The sequence below is a fragment of the Ursus americanus genome, chromosome 12, assembly GCF_024610735.1.
Source record: "Ursus americanus isolate L20-20 chromosome 12, mUrsAme1.1.p, whole genome shotgun sequence".
Lineage (NCBI taxonomy): Eukaryota > Metazoa > Chordata > Mammalia > Carnivora > Ursidae > Ursus > Ursus americanus.
Genome location: NC_142138.1, coordinates 29753740 through 29778459, shown reverse-complemented (window position 1 = coordinate 29778459; position 24720 = coordinate 29753740). Strand labels below are relative to the sequence as shown.

Genomic DNA, 24720 nt, shown 5'->3' with positions numbered 1-24720 from the left:
TCCCAACCTCCCCCCTCCCACCGCCCCTTCATCCCTAGGGTGACAAGTTCTGCATCCATTTTCCCAACCTCCATCCTGAGGAGGTGGTAGCTGTCTGCCTCTCCTTTTGCCCAACGGTCAAGAGGAGTTGCTACCGGTCGGGTCCCTGCAAGGCTATTTCCCCCTTCCCGACCTGGGTAGGCGGACAGTGACTCTGGCCGGCAGGCCCCCCTGTTGCTCCTTTGGAACCGGGGGTTCCAAAGTTGGAAAGTTCAGGGGAGGAGAAGCGATGACACAAAGGACAGGGAAGAGCTTGTTGCTGGGATGGTCCAGGGCACTCGGGAGGGAGCCTTGTGGGCAGCAGCATCGGGCTTGGCGGGGCGGGGGGCGGAGGGGTGCGTCCCCAGGACTCGCAGAGCGCTGCGCACTGGGAGCTGGTGTACCGGCCTCGGGCGCCTGAAGCGGGGACTCGTAGAGGTCGCAGGTCGCCGGCTCCCTCCCGCTCCCGCACTCTCGTTGGGCAACCGGCAGTGGCCGTGAGATTGCCTGCAGCACTGCAGAGAGGTGGAAGTCAGCTCCATGCCGCTCATGCGGAGGATGGTTGTGCGCCTGGGGGTGGGGGACCGGACCTCAGCAACTTGGGGAGGAGGAAGGGACAGTGCTTGAAGTTGGATTTCGACCCAATGAGCCTCTTGGCCCAGGAGGCGGAGACTTAATGTGCCTTAGGGTTTTATAAAATAGGGCTGCCCCTCTGAGATGGGAACGGGTACATTATTGAATATAACGACGAGGTTACAGCAGCGCGCTCGGCTTTGACATGCTTCTTGCTTCCCCCCCAAGTCCTGCTTGTGGGAGCTTAGCGCCACTCTAGAGGTCACTAGGGGGACACAACTTTATCTTGGTGCTTCAGCTTGCTTGTTAATTGTTCTGGGGTACTCAAATCACTTATTGGAAAGGGTTTTAAATCATGATCCTTAATCTTTTGGAAGATGTTACTACAAAACACCGGTATTCTGTTTTTCAAACTGTCTTTTATACACACACACACACACACACACACATATATATATATATACACATATATACATATATATACACATATATGTCATATCCATATATATCCATATATACATACATATATAATTTTATTGCAATGTGTTTTCTTTAAAATATAGTTCCTGTAAAATAGAAAAGACCTTATTACCTGATTTTTTGCTCTTCCAATGAATTAGTATATGTTTATAGTGGTAGACTACTGAAGAATGAGAGAATGTATTCATTTACAGCTTCTTTACCATAATATCAGATAATTACTCTAAACCCAGATTGACAAGGTGCATTAGTTGCACTTTTGTTTAGCTCCTTTTTTATGGAACCATATGGCCCAATGAGCAAAACAGAAGGACTGGTTTTCAGCACTGCTGATGTGGGTATCCATTGGCAGGAATACATTTCATATCCACCCCAAACCTTGCAGATTGTAAATGGTCCGTGAATAGTGGAAAAAATTTCACAGTTTTACAGTACATGCTTAGAGACAACCTTACTCTTGAAATTAACCTGGGCAGAAGCACACATGTGCACACACACATACACACACATGCGCACACACACACACTACAAAGGAGACCAAATTAATGAGAAGTAAACTAGTATTAGAGGTTTGATGAAAAAGATACCTCCTCTTTAGTCTCCCCAACCCCCAAAAAAACACCAAGAAATTTTTGTTTTGGATGCCAGGACAGGAATGTGTGTATTTCCTTACATTTAATTTGATAGTGAAATAATTGAAGAATAGTGATTAATAGAGTTTTGTCATTTAAGTGTTAACAGTTCCTCTGGAAGACTCAATAATCAAGCTTTCCTAAAATGAGTGGTTTCAAGAAATTTCTTTGCAGTTTTTTAAAAATAAGGTTCCTTATGCTACATGTTTTCCTTAAAGGGAAAGGTATGTTATTTAGCTCTTACTGACTTGTAGGTGTTTTCTCCCTCTCTACTAATGTTAAGTTTCTTTTTTTTTTTTTAAACCAGTTTATTTAATTCTTAGAAGGAAAGATGCTTGTTTTTCTTTTTTAAGCCTTGGAGTTTCACTTTAGCAAAGCAGGTTTAGTGGTGATACTTTATAGATAACAAAAGCAAGCCCAGGAAGTTGTAATCCATTGACCTGCCTCGATTTTTCCTTTTAAGAAAAAAGCTCTATAAAAGCATCTGACTGCAGGCTTGCTGAACTGCTTGTTCTCAGACATCTGCTTTTAAGCTACAACTAGCTAAATGGGGACTGCCTGGTAGAAAACCAAATTGCTAAATTGCTAGGCTTTTTTTTTTTTCTTTTGGCAGCCTGCTGGGGTAAACTTTGCAGGATAATAAACCATAGGTTTAACAATATTCTATGCTGTGTTGGTTATCATCTCAGGAGAGCTCCTTCTCTGCTTAGATACACTGCATAGGGGAAGAGATCATTTGTTGGAGCGTGTGACAAGCAAGTTGCTCATTGGCTTCTGAAGTCCTAGCAATAGATACTACATACCTCGAGCAGCTAGAAATTGGCCAAAGGCAAATGTAGTTTCTTAACACTGACAGAAGAATAAGATGAGTTGGCAGTATTTCTCAAGGAATGCAGGCATTCATTTGTGATACCTCATCAAAAGGACAGCTTTTCAAAAAGGCAAGTGGAATATTTATCAATCCAATATTTATACTGTTTTATTGAAAAAATGCTGTAGTCCATGCTCAATAAAGGTCTTATACACACAGGTTAGTTACATTAATTATGGTGATATTAACCACTGCCCCCCTCCAATATTAGTACAGGATTTCTCAATTATTTAAATTTAAAGGTTAAGTTACGCTTGGATTCATCTTCATGCATTCATTCAGCACATATTTATTGATCACTGAACACATATCAGGTTCTGTGCAAAACATGAGGGACACAGTGATGAGCATGATAGACAATGAACAGCAAGTACATTAGTGGGGGGCCTAGGAGAAGAGGGCAAACACACACGAACAAAAGAATTTCACGGTTATGATACCATGAAGAAAGTAAAATAGGACCAACAAACAAAGGAAAAGAAAAAGAAAGAGAGACAAACCAAGAAACAGACTCTTAACTATAGAGAACAAGCTGATGGTTATCAGAGGGAAGGTGGATGGGGGGATAGAGGAGATAGGTGACGGGGATTAAAGAGTACACTTACCCGTGGAAAAAAAGAAAATAGGATGATGTGCTAGAAAGTGATTGTAGGATTACTTTAGATTGTCTGAAGAGGTGGCGTTTGAGGTGAGAACCAAATGAAGATTAATTTGCATGCCAAGAACTGGAACATAGCAATGCAGGTCTTAAGGCAGAAATGATGTTGCAGCTTGGCATGTTCAAGTATGAAACGAAGGCCATTTTGGCTGGAGTGTAGTGTATGAGGTAGAGACAGGTACGGAGAGGCCAGATCTTTTTGACCCTAAACAGGAGAATAGGTTTAATTTTAGGTGCAGTGGGAAGCCAACTGGATAGATACTCATTAGATGTTTGGTATTACATTCTTGTCCTTGAGGATGATTTCAGAGAGAACAGCTTTCATATGTCAGGCAGCAAGAATTCCTGTTCCCTCAAAGGTCCTTCTAGCAGGACAAAGAAATAATTGACATGGGGGTGCCTGGCTGGCTCAGTTGGTGGAGCATGCGACTCTTGAGCTCAAGGTTGTGGGTTCAAGCCCCATGTTGGGTACAGAGTTTACTTAAAAATAAAATCTTTAACAAATGAAACAAATTAACATGATACAGATTAACAGGAAAAAATCAAATTTAATAGGTGTACATAGAGAGACTCCACATAGATATGGAAATTCCAAAGATGGGCAAAATGAGGAATATATGTCATTCTGAACTAAGGAGAAGGGGCTAGGGGTCTGGAATTTCAGAGGAAAGAAATACATTTCACAGGGCAATAAGGAGAGCAGATGTTTGGTAATTAGACGTTTGCCGTGCCATATAGATGGGTCACTCAGATAAAATTTATGTCTGTTAATGACTCTTATTCTGGGAAAGACCCTACACATATATCAACTCCTTAGGCCATGTAAAGCAACACAACGGACTTCACTTTTCTAAAAGGCCTCGTTTTAGTCAAGTGTCCTCTCCTACTGCTTACTAAAATATACCTATAATATTTTGGACTGAGATGTTGATAGAGTTTCTAGAAATTTCTACTTGAAAAACAATTCTAAAGAGAATGAGTACTAATTCAACATTGTGGTAAAGATTATCAGGTTAGCTAGCCACCTAGCAAGACTCTCAAAGAAATTGAGTCTTTGGAAAAACATACTGTAATGTTAGGAGAATTATAAAGAGTCTGGAATGTGAGTGTGCGGTAGGCGGAATGCGGAAGGCAGCAGGAGGGACTCCTAGGTAACGGAAAGGAGTCCATGAAAGAAGAGTGATGGTGGGAAAGGGGACATAGGAAAGCCTCTAAGACAACATCAGCCAATTCATGATTTTGCCAAGAGAAGCGGAAGCCTGATGTGACAGTGTTCCAAAAGAAACACTCTAATTCAAGCACAAAGGAAGTTCAAATCAGGGTACCTTTATGCTTTTGACTGATCTTTTACTTGTGAAGCATTTATAACAATAAAAGCATACAGGCTTTTAAAAGATCACTTTGATTTTACTTAATCATTATTAGGTTGTTCTTATGGATTACAGACCTCACAGATGAAAGCGGCATGAAAGAATTAATGATAAAAACTGCCATTTGTTGGAGGGAGCTGCTTGACAGCTAGTTAGCAGGGAAACTATGTTCTTGGATCTCTGATCTTCCCGTGGAGATATTGGCAGGGGGAGGGGGGAATGGGGTGTTTTGGATGATTTTCTGCTCCCTAAGCATTTGTGACTAGAAAGTGCTATGGTATTTAGGGAAGATATAAATAATAATTATTTTAAAGCTCTCCACTGCCTTCTTCCACCTCCAAACTGTCTGCTTCTTTGCCAAGAATTAATACTGAGAATATACTAAGAATTTTTGTCGCATCAGGGCTTTGTTTAGTCTCTTCCCTCCCTTTCTTTGTACTCCAAGTCTCCATTTTGAGGCTAGCAAGGCTGGTAGGACCTCAGGGATTATGTAACTGAGAATGGATCTGGCCCTTAGTGATACTGTAACACAATGTGTTTGTGACATCAGCTCTTTTTCATACTATTGAGAGTCATAGTATGTTAGAGTTAGAAGGAATGCTCAGTGCTCATAGAGTTACTAGAGGAATGATAGAGGTGAGTGATGCTGCCACATAGGAATAGTGTACGTCTGTAAGGAATTTGGTCAAGGTTATTATTTGTAAATACATATTCGATATAAGCCAAGATTTATATCTCGATTGTGTGTATATATGTGTGTGTGTGTGTGTGTACATGTATACATGCAATTATATATTATATATACATGTGTGCATATATACATTTTAAATTTGGTCAAGTTTATTCTTTTTTTTTAAAGTATTTTTCACTTATTTATTTGAGGAGAGAGAGAGAGAGCGAGCCTGTGATCATGAGATGGGGGAGGGGCAGAGAGAGAGAGGGAGAAGCAAACTCCCCACTGAGTGTGGAGCCTGAGGAAGCGGGGCTCAAGGTGGGGCTGAACATGCAGCTTGATGCAAGGCTGAGCCCAAGTCAGACACTTCACCAACTGCGCCACCCAGGTGCCCCAAGTTTACTCTTGGTAAAAACATATTCTGTGTAAGTGCAGATCTATATCTATCTATATCTATATCTGCATCTTTATACATTATATATATTTACATATACAAAATAGAGCTCAGTTCCCAATTTATATTCACACTTCACTCTTTATACATGTGAATGAATATTATTTGCATTTTACATATGAGGAAATTGAGATACAAAGACATTAAGTGCTTTCCTGAGGTCTAAGAGTAAATTGTGTACAGTGGATAGAGGCTTAACCAACTCCAGTGACTCTTTTTACTTTGACTACATCCAATATTTTAATATCTGTTCATTTCCCTTGAGGTTCATCAAGTCTAACATAGAAAGGTAGATCATCATGTTTTTTTCCTGCTGAATCAAGAGGATGATATATCTTCTTATACTTCCTAAGAAATGTCACAACCTTATTGTTGGCGATCCACTTTTAAAATTAAACATCCGTTAACAAAAAATGTGCTCACAGATGCTGAGGTAATGTTGTATAATGGTTTTAGGGCTCTCTAGAGATGGGGAGGCAAAACAAGGTGAACAAATGATCACACTTTTTGGAGTGGTATAAGTAGGAGAAGATGCATCCAAGTCAACTCTGAGATGAATTGAGATGATTTTGCTATTCGTGTGACGAGCCATTTGACTGTTGTGGTAGCCAGTCTTCAAGATGGCCTTAATGTCTTTTGTCTACTGGTATTCACAACCTTAAAATTTTCTCCTCTCGCACCGAATCTGGGCTGACCTGTGTGACCAGTAAAGTATAGTAGAAGGCTACATAAAGGCATTGCAGATTCTGCCTTGCTCTTCTGTAGCCTTTGCTCTCTTATTTTGCTTACTTTGGGGAAAACCAGGTGCCGTATTGTGAAAACATTCAAATATCCCTTTAGAGACGCCCACGTGAGAAGGAGCTGAGGCCTCCTCCTAAGAACCAGCTTGCCAGCTGTATGAGCGAACTGCCTTGCAAACAGCTCCTCCAGGCCAGTTAAGCCTTCAGTTGTCCATTGCCTCAGTCAACATCTGACTAAACTTCATGAGAAACCCTAACCCAGAACAGCCCAACCAAGCTGGTTCCAGATTCCTGTATCACAAGAACTGTGAGAGATAATGAACAGTTACTGTTGTGTTAGGCCACTAAATTCTGGGATAATTTGTTGCATAACATTAGATAATGAATATATCTCTAATTTATTATTTTTGCATCTCTATCTTGGGAGATAGAGACCCCATCAGTTATATAAGTATTAGGGGAGATACTGGGGAAGAATATTTTTTTAAAAAAAACCCTCCACTACAATGGGATTAATTTACGTATTTATACAGTTATCTTGAACCCTATCTGCCACTTGCAGTCTCCTGGAAATAAAAAGAACACTAGTTCACAATCTTCCTTACTAATCTCAGCACTGGCCTTGAATTTTAGCCCTCTTTCCTACTTCAGTGAATTGGGCAGAAAACCTAAAGTTCTCTTTTCCTGTTTTCCTGGAGTTTCTTTTAGCAGCCTGTTTCCTCTCCCTTTTTTTTTTTTTTCTATCTTTATCCCTAGCCCCTTTGTTTCTCTTAGTTTAGAAGGTACCTTCCAAGTAGAAGCCCCACTGAATTAAATATCAGAGTGGTAAAGAGAACATAGAAGTCCTAAAATCCCCCAAACAGCCCGAGACTTCACAGCTGAAACTGAAAAGACAAGAAGTCCCTTAAAACCTAAAATCTTCTGGTAAAATCCTCTCCAGTTATATTTATCTACTCCTTCCTACCAAAGAATCCCTTCTCCCTCCCAGCCCAACTAGTGCTTTGATGTGTAACCAGGAAAGTGAGAAAAAGGATAGAGAAAAAAAAAGAAGGCTGCCATCCCTTCTATTTCAGGGTAGGATATCAGTCCACTTTATTTCACTCATTCATTTGACAAATATTAGCTGAACACTTACTCTGTACTAGGTGTAATTCCGAGGGACTTACCAGAGAAGAAAATGGAGACTTTTTGAGGTTTCCATTCTAGATAGGAGAGACAGACAATGAATAATAAACTTAATAAACAAATCGTTGATATTAATTGAAAAGCGTTGTAAAAAAAAAATAGAGCACAGTGAGGGGGATTTGGAACACTGGCAAGGGGATGATGGAACGGGTCAGCTGTAGGTAGTAATAGGATGCTTAGGGAAGACCTAATTGAAAGGTAATATTGGAGAGGGTTAAGTAGTTATTCGTGGCAGGGGAATAACCTTCCAGAAGGAGAGAAAAGCCAGTGCAAAGACCCGAAGATTGGAGTCTACCTGGAATGTTTGATAAACAGAGAGCAGGCTGAGTGGATTTAGAAAGGAGAATAGAAATAGGAAAGGGGATCAGCAAGATGAGGGAGGACCAGATTCCATTAGGCCCTTTAGACAATTTAAAGGACTTTACCTTGGGGGTGCCTGGTTGGTTCAGTCAGTGGAGCCCTCTTGATCTTGGGGTTGTGAGTTCAAGCCCCACATTGGGCATAGAGATTACTTTTAAAAAAATCACTAGCTTGTTAATAAAGTAAAATAAATGACTTTGACTTTAACCTTGAATGAAATGGGCACCGCTGCAGGTTTTTAAGAGAAGAGTAATATGATATGACTTAACATTTTATTTTTTTAAGATTTATTTATTTATTTTAGAGAGCATGAGCAGGAGTGGGAGGGGTGGGGGGAGGGAAAGAATCTTAAGCAGGCTCCACACCCAGTGGGGAGCCCGCCAACACAATGGGACTCAATCTCAGGACCCCAAGATCACGACCTGAGCTAAAACCAAGAATCAGCCACTCAACCAACTGTGCCATCCAAATGTCCCATGACTTATATCTTAATAGAATTGTTGTGGCAGCTCCGTTGAGAATATCCTATAGGTGCAAGGAGAAAAACTGGAAGACCAGTAAGGAGATGTTTGCAGTATTTCAGTTGAGAGATTCTGGTGGCATCCATTAGGGTGAAAGCAGTGAAGGACATGAGAAATGGAAGGACACTGAATGTATTTTGAAGGTGAAGCTAATGTGGTTTTCTGAATGAACAGTGTGTGTAGGGTGAGAGAAAGATAGGCATCATGGATGACTGCACAGTTTTTGGCCTGAGTGACTAATAGGATGGAGTTGCCATCAATGGTATTAGAAAATTGTAGATGGGGCAAGTTTAGCGGGAAGGACTGGGAGTTCACTTTTAGACGCATTTGGGTTTGAAACTTTTATTTGATATTCAAGTGGAGGTGACAAGTAGGAAGTTGGATATATGAGTCTGGAGTCTGGGAGAGAGGCAATTTGGGAGTCATCAGCACAGAGGTGGGATTTAAGACCACAGACTGGATGACTCACTAGGAAGTGAGTGCAGATTGAGATAAATGCCCTGAGCCCAGGATTGCTGCGTTATTAAAAAGAAGGGGAGAAGAGAAGGAAACCAGTAAAGGAGATTGAAGAAGAGTAACTAGTGAGTAAGGGGGAAATCAAGAGACCGTGGGGTCCTGGAGCTAAGGGGGAAAGCGTGTGGAGGAAGAGAGGAATAATCAACTGCGTTGAATGCTGCAGGAAGATGAGGGCTTAGAAATGGCCACTGGACTGATTAATGTGAAGATGACTGCAAACCCTGACAGGGGTGCTTTCATTGTAGTGGTGGCAGTGATGGTCTGAAGGGATCAGGTTAAGAGAGATGGGAGGAGGGTTAGAGACAGCTTAGTTCACTCCTTTGAAGAGTGTTGTTGCAAAAGGAGCAAAGAAAAGGTGTTGTGGCTGGAAGTGGGAGAAGCAGTAAAGAAGAGGATTTGATTTTTTTGAGATGGGAGAAATAATAGGTTTCATTCCTTGTGGTGTGTTACTCTTTGCTTTTTGAGGTGGTCTTTAACCTCTCTTTTACTATTTTACATTTTGGCTGCTTTTTATGACAGTTCCCTGGGGAGATAAGGAAGAATTCGTGTAGAATGATTTTCTATAGCTGAACTATGTTTCGTTTTATCTTTATTTCTTTAAATAAAGTATCTTTAAAAATATTAAATATAGCATTAAAAGAGGTATATAAATGGACCTCTGGGCAAAATATTTAATAAAATAGGCCACAATAGGAGAAAGTTGCCAGGAGAGAAAGGTTTACCAGACATCATGTTTCTGGCTGTAGTAGTCTATTCTCTCAGGAGGAAAGCTCAAAGGAACTAAAGAAAAATTGAAAAATACTATAGTTCTTGACTGGAGGCACTTTTGCAGTGTCTGGAGGCAGTCTTGCAGTGTCATAATTGGGGTAGTGCTCTTGGGCTCTAGAGGGTAGAGACCAGTAAGGCTGCTGAACATTCCGTAATGCCCTGGACAGTCCCTACAGCAAAGAATGATCTGGTTTGAATTGTCAGTAGCGCTGAGGTTGAGCAATTCTGATGAGCCCCATCATTTTCCCATTCTTCCAGAGAGAAGCTAGGAAGCTACTTCTGAAAAAGGAATCCAAAAGAGTTGGCTTTACCTATCCCATTCTCTGTTTAGACGAGGCACAACTTTTTAACAATTAGGGTTCAAAATAAAAACATTTCTTTCTTTGCTTTGCTTTCTCTTTGCCCCCTCCTTTCTCTTTTGGTCTCTTGTTTGCCATTGGATAGTACGGCTTTTTAATAAACTTAGGTTTCTCATTAGGGCTTGTGATATTAGAGGAACATTAAAGTCACAGTGAAAAATCCCTGGTTCAATCGAGGAACCACAATTTCACATTGCTGACTCCTGGTCTGCATCTGTCTGCATGTTTTGTGAAAGAAAGGATCAGGAACACAATGCTTTGTTAAGCTCTGGCTCTATATCTCTTTAATGTGAGAGGATGAGTAGCCCCCCAGACTACTTTTCTGTGGCTTCTTTTGGCCACGAGGACTTTAGCGGAGAGCTGCCCTCTTACTAACCTTATCATAGAAGGAAGACTGACCAAAGTCAGGACTGGTCCTAAGAGCTTGAGCAATTTGCCTGTAGGAACAAAACTAATACAACACTATATGTTAATTAGATTGGAATTCAAAAAATAATAAAATAAAAATAATTAAAAAAAAAGAATTGCCATATTCAGAGCAAAATTTTTTCCCAAAATTCAGTTTTATAAGAAGCAATTTAAAATGTGTACATTTTAAGATCTTAAAGGATGGGTTTTTTTGGTGTAAATTTTGTAGATCATTAGTTTGTGTTTCAGTGTTCAAATCCAGAGACCAAAAAAAAAAAAGATTTTGAAATTGACAGTAAAATTTTATTAAAAATTTATTATCCCTTCAGGTTTGCCTTACAAAAAACTCAAAAGGTTATCTTAAAGTTAACCTATGATCATGTACATTTTGTAAGTATTAGTTAAAAAATATCAAAAGTCATAAAATGAAAAAAACACTATAAAAATATATACTTCACAAATTCAAGTATTAGCAGTATTTTTCAGTTTGAATTAAGCTCTTTTTTCTTCTCAGTCACTGTTCTCAGCCTCTTCTTCACAGTTCTTTTGTTTGGCTGCACAAAAATGTCATCACATTCTTTTCCCATGGCAATGACATTGATTCTGCTGATGTAACACCTTTACTCTAGTGCAAGAGTATCAGTGACTAAAGAAGAACCATTATGTTGTTAAAAAAAAATCTCTGGTCATAAATAAATATGTCCAAACGCATCTTAGCTGAATGGGGTAGGACAGACTTGAAGTGATAAAGAATAGTATTGAAACCTACCTCTTCCCTCGTCGTTCTTAACCACTAAGAAAATCTTACATTGAAATGTGTACTTTGTAAACCTTTATGGAAACTCTGCACTGAATAATTATCACACTTCTCACACACTAAGCTTGTATTTAGTAATCTATAAAAACAACACAGAGACAAAAGAAGGACATATGCTTCACATGCCTAATTCTAAGATCAAGACTCCTTATGTTTTAACCTCTAAATTCTCACTGCCTGATTCCGAGTTAATGTCCTAGGCGTGGTGGAGAGTAAGCAAATTAATAGATTATACACAAGTTTATATGGGTCAAGAAAGGCCTGTAACCTGTTTAACCTACTTGGGAAGCACAATTTCAAGTTTTGGGCAGCATTAAATGGTAGGAAATCATATAAATTAGAAACAACTTACTAAAGCAAGTCTTTAAGGAATTCTTATGGACATTTTAAAGCTAATTGCTTATATTAAAAGGACTGAAATATCTTTTGAGTGTTTAGAATTTTTGTGAGTCTAGACTTCCTTTCCTGCAGTTGGTCCTATTTAAAGGGGTTTTATGCTTCATCTTGTATTTCTGAAAAGTGTTTTTTTTTTTTTTTTAAATGTATCAAAGCAGAAAAATCTTGAGAATTGCCATTGTTAGGCCAGTGGTTCAATAATCAAGTCGGTGGGGAGGGGAAGATGGTGAGATTGTGTTCTTAAGTAACTTTATAGGAGGGCTCTTTATGAAGGATTTCCTGAATAAACATGCAGTCTTTTGATTCCTTTAGATATGCTAAAACTTTTTCTTGAAATCAGCCAGACCCTGAAATAGCACCTTACCCAGCTTGTGCTATTTTGGCCCCAATAGAAGTACTTTTGCTGATTGGTGCTTAGCTGTTGTAACACTGACTGATATCGAGATACTTGACATCATATTAAGTTCGCAGATGTTATTTCTTGTGCTGATCACTATTTCACAGAGTATTTGTGTTATGAGAACCTGATGGAGAAGTTTCTCAGAAATGTCACTAGCCAACTATGGATAAACAGAACTCATGGTGTCTCCCACTATGGGCAGACAGCTGGGAAGCTCAGAATTGAGTCTGAGATTTTGCTCAAGACTTGTAAATCACGCACTTGTGGATTTATTTTGTTTCTCATTGTCTCTCTTTATATACTTCGTTTTGTTGAATGGTAGGTATCTCTAGAAAATATTTTAAATCTTCTTTGAAACAAGTGGAATTATAAAGAAATTAATATTGGCTGAGACTAAACCCATAGAAGTTAACTAATCTGCTCAATTACAAACTAGTAATTTGCAGAGCTTTTGTTTAAACCTAGATGTAGCCCCAAACAATTTTGTACATATAATAGAACACTGAAAAGGTTTTGGGAAACAAATCATCCTACTGTTCTAACCCTCCCCCCCCTTTTTGCATCTAGTCTTTGTTCATGTATAGTTCTCCGTAGCTGTTATTTTATTTTATGGCATCTTTATCCACATGGTTTCACAAATTGAGAATCTGAAGTTATCCTTGATTCTTTTCCCATGCCTCTGCTCTGCCCTGATCCAGTCAGTCACTACTATCAATCCTAAGTATCTACTTTTCTCTAATTCAGAGGTGGAACTGAGCACTCATTATTTCTAGTATGGCTTGAACCACCTATACACTAACGGGTTTTCTTGGATTAGACTTACATCACCTCCAATTAATTTTTTCACTCTATGGGAAATATGATACTCCTACAAGGCAAATCTGACTACTTTATATCCTTAAAATCCAATAATGGCTCTCCATTACCACCCCAGTGTAAAAATCAAAATTCCACAACAAGGCATACAAAGCTCTCTAAGATCTGACCGATGATTACCTTTTCTGTTTCATCTCCCACCACTTCTCACATCTATCCTAAGGTTAATGATCCTACCATTCTGACACTGGGGACTACACACATTCTTTTATGCTTCTCGGTCTTTGTGACACTGGATTTTTTGGTAATGCTGAAAGTCCCTTTTTATCTTTCCAGCCTCAACACAAATGTCCCTACTTTCTCTATGAAACTTTCCCCATCTTCCCTTCTGGCACTCCGGCCCTGCCCCCCTACCCTACAGGCCCAGTTAAGCGCTTCCTCTTTGGGGCTCCCAGACTTGCACATGCTTCTATTAGTGCTCTTAGATGATTTAAAATGTTGAGTCCATCTCCTTTCTCAGTCCTTCTGTGGGTCTTCAATTTTGCCACTGCCCTGAAGCAAAAGGAACCAAAAAAATCTGACAAAATCAGTCAGTGCCTTAACATCCCAGGGTCCAAATGGCACCAGCACCATAGCTGACCCCTGCCTCCCACTGTTCTGGTGACACTGTTCTGGTGACACTATCATAGCTGACCCCTGCCTCCCACTGTTCTGGTGGCACAAAAGGTATATAAATCACTGTTCTGGTGACACTATCAGGCAGTTTCAGGCCAGCCAGTCTGTGCTTGGTGCCTGAGAGAACAGCACCCTATTCCCAAGCCAGTTGTCTAAAAGCTTTCTGCTCTTTCCTAGGGCTGCTTTCAGTCTTTCGGTATCTTGACTTAGTTTTCTTGGATCAAACCTGGCTTTGTGTAGGTTGTCATATGCCCCGATTTGGACTTGTGTTTTATTGGATTGCAACAAAGGACTGCTGCCTCACACTGCCTGGGTTTGCATGTGCCCATTTGCTATCCACTTCTCTAGGGCCCTCTATAGATGTCCACTACTAGGCTAGGAGCTCCTTGAGGGTCCTGATTGTGTGGTATTTATCCTATAATTCAAAATGTCTGTATAATTCTGGGCATGTCACAAATACTAAATGACTGTATCTTTGCATAAATCAAACATACATATTTCTCTATATTCTTCATAATTTTAATGGTTTAATGATAATCAGTTGCATTGTTTTAACATAAACACCATAATTAACTGAATTTTCTAGGTTTTCTCTGCAAATACAATGGTTTAATAAACATCTGTCCCTGTGTGTGTATGTGCGTGTGTGTTTACTGTGTTGAACTATCTCTTTAGGTTAAAGAGATCCAGTAGTATCTGAGCCTAAAAGTTAAGTGTGGCCTGTTAAAGGGAAAGTGAGTTTGTTATTAATATATCTCGGAAATTATACTCATTGGATAGTACCAAAATCTGATGTTAGTTCCAAATTCTAACAGTATTTTAATAATGTTATAAATTATCAGAAAGTTAGCTAGAAAGTTATTCCAAGGTCTGGTATGTAATAATAGCTTGAGTTCTAAGAAAAAATGTACAGAAGAAAGTGATGCTAAATCATTTCCTTTAACTGGAACTCCTAAGGTTTTTATATTCATTTTTCTTTTTGTCCTATTCTTCCTTTATTGACAGTATATTTTCACATGAAAATGAAATTAAACTGTAAATGCCTTAAAGTAGAGACTACTAAATCTTTATCTTGGTGCCTAACCGTAAGTGTTCAATAATAAGTAGTTGAATGAATATATGAGTGAATTTTAGGTTGTAGTTCTTTTGCAGTGAATGGAATAGAGTACTCATGTGTGCCATGTGCCACTAAACTGAGACCCATAGATAGAGCTCAGAGCAGGTGTTGCTTCTTCCCATAGCAGGACGAGTTCCCCAGACCATGTCTGAATAATCCACAATGTGAATCTATTTCTGGATAATCGGGAGCTGTTCCTGTTTTTCTTTCTTTCTTTCTTTCTTTCTTTCTTTCTTTCTTTCTTTCTTTCTTTCTTTCTTTCTTTCTTTCTTTCTTCCTTCCTTCCTTCCTTCCTTCCTTCCTTCCTTCCTTCCTTCCTTATTTAATTTATTTATTTGAGGGAAAGAGAGAGCATGAGCAGGGGGAGGGGTAGCAGGAGAGGGAGAAGCAGACTCTTTGGCTGAGCAGGGAGCCCTATGAGGGGCTTGATCCTAGGACCTGAGCCAAAGGGAGAAACTGACTGAACCACCCAGGCACCCCTACTGTTTTTACTTCTTGAAGACTTCAAATAGGGAACTGTTTAACTCATCTGAAGATTTTTACTGCAGAAAAAGTTGGTTTCATGATCTACAGGGAATAAAAAACTTCTGGGTCAGGGCCTTTGAGATGTTTTTGAAACACTGAAGTCTGGTATGTTTAGACAGGAAAATTCTGATTTAAAAATATAGACAATGGGACGAGGGTGGTGAACAAGGCATGAAAGACTGCCCTTAGGCAGTGTCTTTTCCAGAGGATACATCACTGTCACCTAGAAACACTCTTTAGTTAGTTTCTAATAAATGACTTTTCCACATTTGGAGTCTTTAAATCTCATTACTCTAGAATTATTTCTGAAATACCTGGAGAAATATTTTTTTCTCTTCCCTCCCTCCCTTCCATCTTCCCTCCCTCTCTCCTTCCCTCCCTTTCTTCCTTTGGTATAATTATTTTCTTATTTTGGGTTAGTCTTGGTTAACAAAAAGTAATTTATTGAAAACGGTTTCATTAAAAACTGCAGCTATTTAATACCAAGTATGATTTTAAGGATTATCAAATTAATTTATATATTTGTGTTTAACCTTGTATGTTTCACTAAAATCTGGAGCTAAATATATTTCTTGAAAAACTAACTTGACATGCAGGTTGTTATTATTTAACATTGTGATTTTAATCTTCCTTTTCTTATTAAAATGATTTAAAAGAAAAAGGTACCATATGCCCCGCCTACCTCTGTTGCATAATTAGCGTTCTTCCAAGGTATAAAACCTTTTTAGTGTTAACTCATTAATCTTCAGGAGGCAGAGAAAATTTGTAGATATTATTTTCCCCATATCTAAAGATATGAAAGCACCTTTACCAAAGAATTTGTGTTCCTTATTATCAATCTACACATATCACTTGATGATTTCATTATAATTTTGAATGTCAGTTTACATTTGACACATGGGCACTTTTAAAAAAGGTTGACCTACAAATGGAATATTATTAATACTGAGGTTCAGCTTTCCTAACTTTTAGTCTTATTATTTTTCTACTCTGTAGATAGTCAGATATTATGATACAAATGAGGAGAATTCTTTTAACATTTCTTTTCATTTGAAGACACTAATGACATTTGGATCTGACTTAGAGACTCTTGTGCTATATTTAAACATGGTATTTTCTTCCCTTTTAGAACTTCGTTTTTCATTTCAATTTTTCAAAAGCTGATGTATTTCCATTTGTGATGTCAGTTTTTCTTACCTTCTTTAATATTGATTGTGAAATTCATGTGACTGGGGTCCAGCACATTTTAAAAATAATGTACCTTGAAATACTCATCAATATTAAGGTCTAAAGTTTTAAGATAGTTTTCCACCAATTTCTGATTAGCAAGCTATGATATGTATTTATAAGTCATCAGAGTTAAAACCCCAGGATGTGTTAAAAATGGAAGATTTTACAAATGGGTTAGCTTAATTTCTTTTTGCATAAATAAACTTAGGCTCAGAGAGGTTGAAATTACTTTCCCAAGTTACACAGCCAGAACTTGGACAGGTCTAGATTAAAATGACTTTTAGTTCAATGTTGCTTTCAACATGTGCTCTGGAATTGGCTCTATTGTCTATGGATGACATGGCAGATGGAGCTAGAGAGTTCTTTCATTTATAGCCTGTAATTAGAGTGGTGTGTGTGTGTGTGTGTGTGCATGCACACACATATACACAGTACAAGAAAGTAGAAGAAAGGTGCTTTAATTCTACTTACTCATGCTTTAAGTCTTTCTATACCTCCTTGGGCTTTCACTTGTTATAACATTTATCAAACCATTTTAATTGTATGTATGCTTATTTTTCTTCCCTGCTAGACCATAAATTTCATGCCTTGTTCACAGGTGTACCTTTGATGGCTACTAGCAAAGTGTCTTACTCACACTTAGTGCTTCACAATAATTTGTTGAGGAAATAAATGAATATTTTTTTAATAAGAAAGACATTATGGAGTACATATGGGGATCGGATATCTTATTTTAGAAAGAACAATCCCACATCTTAATTCAGTTTCCTATTATGCCTGGTCACATGTTCCCAAAATGATTTTTCTTTCCTTTTCTTTTCTTTCTTTCTTTCTTTCTTTCTTTCGTTCTTTCGTTCTTTCTTTCGTTCTTTCTTTCGTTCTTTCTTTCTTTTTTAAGATTTATTTATTTGAGAGTGAGAGATTGAGGGGGGCAGAGGGAGAGGGAGAGAGAATTCCAGGCAGGCTCCCTGCTGAACGTGGAGCCTGATTTGGGGTTTGATCCCACGACCCTGAGATCATGATCTGAGCTGAAACCAGGAGTCTGACACTCAACTGTGTCGCCCAGGTGCCCCTGGAAATGGTTTTTTAAAATATTTTAAACATTTCTCAGATCCTACCTGCTTTCTTTCTTTCTGGCTTTGGGGTGAGACAGATATGTGTTAAAATTCCAGCTATAGGATTTTGAGCTAAACTTAACCTTGTTGAACTTTACTTTCCTTATGTGAAAAATGAAGACAATAATACCTACCTCACAGGACTATTGTGAGGATTAAAGAACATAACAAATGGGGGTGCCTAGGTGGCTCAGTCGTTAAACCTCTGCCTTTAGCTCAGGGCGTGATCCCAGAGTCCTGGGATCGAGCCCCTCATCGGTCTCCTCTGCTGGGAGCCTGCTTCTTCCTCTCCCACTCCCCCTGCTTGTGTTCCCTCTCTTGCTGCCTCTCTCTCTGTCAAATAAATAAATAAAATCTTTAAAAAAACTGTTTAAAAAAAAGAGAACATAACAAATGGCAAAGTGTATAGCATCATGTAATACGAATTCAATAAATGCTCATTTCATTTCCCTTTTTCCTTTTCTCCTTCATTGATTTCTCTCTGCTGCTTCCCTCTCCCTCCTTCCTTTCTTCCTCCCTGCCTTCCCCTAGTTCCTTTTTTCTGGAAATGGGAGAACTACAGAAAATTAGAATCATAGTCAAGGCAAGCTTTTTCTTAAAGCAAAGGTGCTCTCCCCAGTTTGCTTCTGTGTCAGCCTTTTTTTTCATACTCCCTTTCCTCTGCCCTGTTTGTTCCCACATCTGACTATGTTTACATTCAGTTTCCCACACTAGCTTGCCTGAAATCCAATTATGCTGCCATATGCCTGATGGTCAACATGTATTCTGTAGCAAGGTAGCAAAAAAGGAAGAGAGTGAGAACAGGCAAACCTGCGAGTGCCAGAGGCAGTAAAAACTCCAAGAGATTGTGTTGATTGCAGATGGTTGTTCCAGGAGCAGAGTCTTTGGAATGACATTCAGAGCACTTTTAAAAAAGAAAAAGGGGAAGGTCACAGCTGTTTGTTTTTCTTGCTCTTGACTATTAAGGATGCTCTTTCATTGTCTTTCAATCAGGCTATGTTGCAGTGTATGTCTAACCAGCATTTGAATTAATATTTAAAACAAGCCTAGCCTGAACAGAAGAGCTGAGCCACATAACTGAATGAAGACAAAAAATCATAAAAATATGTTAATTATCAAAACACCATCTGAAGGAAAGGGCTCTCCTGACACAGGCCATCTTGCCTCAGGGCAGAAAGTAAGCTACCAGAAGCGAAGCAACTACTGATGAGGTTTGGATTAAATAGTAGACCAGGTGACCAAGAGTAAAGAAGAACGTCTTCAAGAGTGTTTGGCTCAGGGTGAGACAATTTTTTTTCTAATCTACCACTGACTAACTTTGTGACTTTGAGCCCTCAGGTTGCAAAATCTATTGGTAAAACAAACTGTTACATGCTTGCAAATTGTTGCTATTGATATTATTTCTTTGGTTTAAGGCCAAATTTTTGTTTAGGAGGGTGGTTGGAGAGTTTACCTCCTTTGAGAACCTCTGCTCTAATGAAAGAGATATGACAGGGAGATGGTTGTCTCTATACCTCTAGACTTGCCCATGGAGTTACCATGAGACTATAATAACATAATCACAAAATTACTCTATTCCAAATTGAGTTTCCATTCATTCGTTAAACATTTTATTGAATGTCTGCAGGCACTGTGCTGGACTCTGAGTGTACATAGATAAGTATGACTTGATCTCTACCTCCAAGGAGCTTGCTTTCTACTAAAGGGGAAAAGTAATGCTTTAGCAGTTCATTTCCATACAAAGCTAAGTGCAATGATACTTGGCAAATTAATACAAATTGCAATAGGACTGCAGAGATGCGACCTTCCCATTCACCCTAGGGAGTTAGTTGACGATTCGTTGAGAAAGGTGTTATGGTATAAGACTATATTTCAAATCATCAAACAAAATTAACCTCACTGATGTCTAAACTATAAAATTTCGATAGTGTATTTCCTGTCTATTGTTTGTTTTCTTTATATGTACATAATTTTTGGGTGTGACTGATGTTTCTCTAATGCAGTGTTTTCTCAAAGTGTCATTACCTGGAACAGCAGCATCAGCGGCATCTGGGAACTAGCTAGAAATGCAAATTCTTGGGCCCCACCTCAAGCCTACTGAATTGGAAGCTCTGGGGATAGGGCCCAGCAATCTCTTCTTCCCACTAGAATCATGTCAAATTTGAGAACCACTGCTATAATAATTCACATATTATTTCCTATATGTTCTATAAAGTATTTTTTATAAATATGCATAAAATAGTGTTTTTAAAAGCAGGATATCATCTATATATTTATATGAATTATGCACGTGCTCAGTATCTTTATACATTATCTCATTTAATCTTCACAATAGCTCTGAGAAACTTAGTGGCTCTCACTTCTGGGTTAGCTTCCAAATACCTGTGAAGCATACAAGTACTATTTGTCTAGACCTTGCCTCATACCCACTGAGTCAGAGACTAGAGTTTCTCATTTGTATTGTGATTGAGAATCACTGAAGTAGGTATTCTTATTTGTATATTTTACATACATGAAAATCGAGGTTTGGAGATAATATACAATTTGACTAGGGTTCTGACATAGGATGAGGCTGAACAAATATTACATTATTTGCTCAGCAAATACCTACTGACATTGAACGATTGCTGAGACTGACTTCAAAGACTGTGCTCCTAATCATTCAAATAAATTCTTCTTATGTAATCTACCAGAAAAAAAATATTTTTTTTAAAGAGAGAGAAAGCTAATATTTGCAAAGTGATTTACAGTTCCATGACAAAGCATCCCAATGTTGTTATCATTGCTGTTATAAATTGGAAACCAAGACTGAGTGAGTATAAGCGATTTGCCTAAAATTACGCAGTTAGTAAATCCCCGGGGCCAAGAGTGTGAATCCAGATTTTCTGACTCTGGATTTCAGCTTTTCCCCCTCTGGATTTCAGCTTTTCCCCAATTCTACTTAATTGCATTTTTATGTATAAAACTAGAATAAGGAAGTTAGTTACATGACAGTTACAGGATAGTTTATCTTCCTGATCATTAAGTTTACTTAGAAATTGTAAACAAAATAAAAGTAACATAGTGTCTATATTTGGATTTTATTTTCCCAAATCTTAAAGAAAACGTCTGTGAATTATCCATCTTCTAAATATGAGGACTGTAGCTTTTTAAATTTGCTAATAGATATACTGGTAGTGTCCTAATTCATTGCTAGTGCAGAATACATTTGCCAATTTTATTATGGTATGGATTTTATATTCTAGTTGATATGGTACCTGGACTAGTTTGCCAGTGTAGCAATTGAAGCAGATGGGTTTATTTACACCAGGAAGAGTGCAGTTAGGATAATGTGCTGTTCTTTCTATTGACCTTTTAATTACCTTTGCCTTATGCCCTTTCTACCTGGGCTGAATCATAAAACAGTTCAATAAAAGGACAGTTTCTAAAGAAACAGAGCCATTTAGAGTGAGGACCTTCAGCCCCTTATTTTGGATTTCTCCTTTCGAGGTAGTTGGATGGCAATTCAGAAAGACGACGTCATAGCATTATAAGAGTTTTATTCAAAAATCACTTTACATCTATAACAACATAAAGAATGGAAGATGTTCTGTTGTTTTAAATATTTGAGAACTCAAAGCTTAGGACACTGGGTGACAGTTACCGCCACACTTCAAAGAAGAAGTGCTAGACACAACCCCACAGGAATTACTGAAAGTGGGTCAGATCACTAATCCTGTCATCTGTCTCTGGTCTATTTAGAAGAGACATTCATTTAAGATCCTTTGAAGGGAATTCATAGGATTTGAAAACAATATGGCATTTCCTTTTATTCTTTTACAGGGAAGGAAGGGAGATGTTTCCCTCATCCTCAAGTCAAGTGCTAGGGAGTGCAAGAGTACTGCTTATAAAAGTTAGAGTTATGGGGGTGGGGGCGCCTGGCCGGCCCAGTTGGTTAAGCATCTGCCTTCCGCTGAGGTCATGATCCCAGGGTCCTGGGATCGAGTCCCATGTCAGGGCTCCCTGCTCAGCCGGGAGCCTGCTTCTCCCTCTCCCTCTACCGCTTCCCTTTGCTTGTGCTCTCTCTCTCTGTGTGTCAGATAAATGAATAAAATCTTAAAAAAAAAAGTTAGAGTTATCTGTGAAATGGTGGATTGGCCATCTCAGGCTCTGGCTGGATGTTTGCAAAATGGCAGAGACTAGAGGTCTTTTCCCATGCCTCTACCTTAGGAGATTGTGAGCATTTTCTTAAAAGAATCTGACATGTGGACCCCCATAATTTGGAGCAAAGTATGATCATAACAGCTCTCTGCTTCTCCTCTGGAGAAGACTAAAGATAGGAAACTAAGTAGAGCCCTTGACTGCAGGGCCAGGAGGAAGGGGTCTGCAATTCCTCAAACTGCACTAGCATTGTAATTCCTGTGAACCAAGTGAACCCCATCAAAGAGGGCTGCGTACTGTGGCAAAGCTGAGAGGGGCTGGATAAAACAGGTCAGTTGAAGAGTTCACTGTTGCAGGAAACATGTAAACAATATAACTTTGTTGAGGATCTCCCAAAACTCCACAGATGCATCTTGTGAGATATTTAGAAGACAATCACGCAGAGTGCATTCGATAGTCAAATGATAACCCTAAACAAGACTTTGGTTTTTGATGTTGCATCTCCCAGGATCCAGAAATGAATGGGGCAAGGATGGGGGTGGGGTGAGGAAGGAAGAAAGGAGCATAACAGAACAGAACAGAGCCCTCCTCCTTATCCTCCTACTGCTTCTCTTCCCACACACCAGGAGTCATTTCTGAGTTGGAGGGAAGGGAGAAGCTCCAAATCTTGTATGAGATTAATGCTTTGATTTAGACAAGACCAATCTTTTTAAAAATACCTGATAGCGAAACTGTTATGAAAAGATATCTAAAAGAGATGCTGTCAAGTGTAGAGGAGGGGAGACCTGACAGAGAGTGTTTGGATGAAGTGATCAGAGAAAAATGAAACTCTTTCTTGATTGCTACTCCATCTAGTTCATGCAAAAATGGATAAGGAAGGTCCTGCTTTCATTAACAGATACTTGTAAGGAAAGGAAAAAGATAGAAGAGGATTCTACGTCCTGAATTATAAACTATTTAGAAAATTAATGTATAGGAACACTTCATTTAAATGAGAGGCTGAATTAGATCATTTCCATGATACCCTCAAACTTCAAAAATCTATGCCTTTTTGGGGTGTGTGTGTGACTTTTTAATGGGCTGTGGGTTGTGCCAAAATAATTTGTCAGCTCCAAATATGCTATAAGTGGAGCTCAAATATTCTTTTTGGAATACTGTCTACCTTTCCCATATGATTGCATCCCATATACATCATTTTTTTGAGTTATTAGAGGAGAGATTTCATTATAAATTCTGAAATTATATTCTTTATTGCTGACAGTGCAGCTTTTAAATTGTTGGTCCTAATAGTGGTATTAACTAGTTGGCATTTTTATTATTTTATGCCAGTGGTTCAAAATGACTCAAGCCTTTTGAATATAGGCCAGTTCATTACCTGGCTCCATCATTTCTTTAAAGCCAAGATACACCATGGAACAATTTTAACAGATAGATCTCATGACCGGTTTTTAGACAATGAGCATTGGTTTTTGAAAAACTTGATCATATATTGTAATGTAAAGTGCTAGGTTCTCTTCCAATTTCTGTTTTAAGCCTCTGTCTACTAATGCTAATGGTCTCTTTAGGTAATGAGAGAATTAAATCATTGGAGTCATTATATGTTGAATGTGGCTGTTTTCATCAGCCTTCAGGGTCTGGCCTGTCTGAGTTTTAAATGGGCAAAATTGAACAATACCATTTGTTTTTAAAACTTTCATTGCCTTAGGATATTTCTAACTTTTTGACATGTACTTAGAGCTAGCCATCATGGGTAGTAGGTATCTGAAAAAACCTTTTCTCCCCATAGGCAATTTTAGATTTTGATTAAAAAAAAATACTCTCTGAAATATTCTAAGTTACTGATCCTAACACATTATTCTCTCTAGGCCCAACAAATCCTTAAGCAGAATAACTCGTAGGGTGTCATGGTCCTTTCTGCTAATAAGCCTGGTTATCTAGTGCTTACCCTGTTTCTTCTCCATGAACAGATGACTATAAACGACAAAAAGTTGAGGGGCAACGTAAGAAAACACAAAAACTTGCATCTGACTCTCAAATTGCAAGTTTTAGAGCAGTCATGTGAGAAGCGCACCCTATCTGTTTTACAGGGTGGTAATTTATTGTTCAGGATGCTGCAAATTTTGCTTCTTATTGTCTAGGCTCATAAATCCTACAACCGTCCAAAAATATTCTTTAAAGCTTAACTTTGCATTTTGCCATTTTATTTTTTGCATCTTATAAAAATAGTATATCTGGGACTTAGATTTGCATTTTTGACCCTAGAAATATAATCTTTTTACTCTATGCTGTAGGTAGTTTTTTGTTGTTGTTTATTATTTTGGGAAGTGCCTGAGTAAGACTCTGCTTTTAACATCTTATCAATAGATGCTTACGTAATGTGAGTACAACCCTAGAGACTTGCTCACCAGATTGTTTCCAATTTTCAAACAGTTAAAAATAAACACGCCAAATGCAATACTCACTCTTTACAAGCTGAAATATTAACATACAGAAGCTTGATTTGAGATTTTAAAAGCTAGCCTTTTGTGTTTCTTCCCTGAATTCCTCTTTCTCCCCCTCCTGTTTGGCAGATTGAGATAGGCTGACTACCTTTATTAGTGTAGATAATTAAATTTTGGCTTCCCAAAATTTTCTCTTTGCTAAAGGAATGTCTAGAGTCATTTTAGATTTGTTCTTTTATGTATATTTGTTCTGGCTTCTCCAAACCCTATCTATTGAGAAAACTATTTTCATCTTCTGTCATTTCAAAGACATTCCAAGGTCTTAACCCATTATATATGACTCTTGACAAGAGGTGTAATTAGTAAGAAAGTCATCTCTTAAATTCATTGGGTCAATGAAAAGAATGGCATCCATTTAGAATTCCTGATCAAGAGGAATATATTGGTGTAGGGAAAAGAGTG

The 24720-nt window shown here is 38.5% G+C and overlaps 1 protein-coding gene across 6 annotated transcripts in view; it reads left to right on the top strand.

The window, feature by feature from the left end:
• The window catches only part of SLC44A5 (solute carrier family 44 member 5), a 382764-nt gene that overhangs the window by 52358 nt on the left and 305686 nt on the right, over positions 1-24720 (top strand). The window lies entirely within an intron of this gene.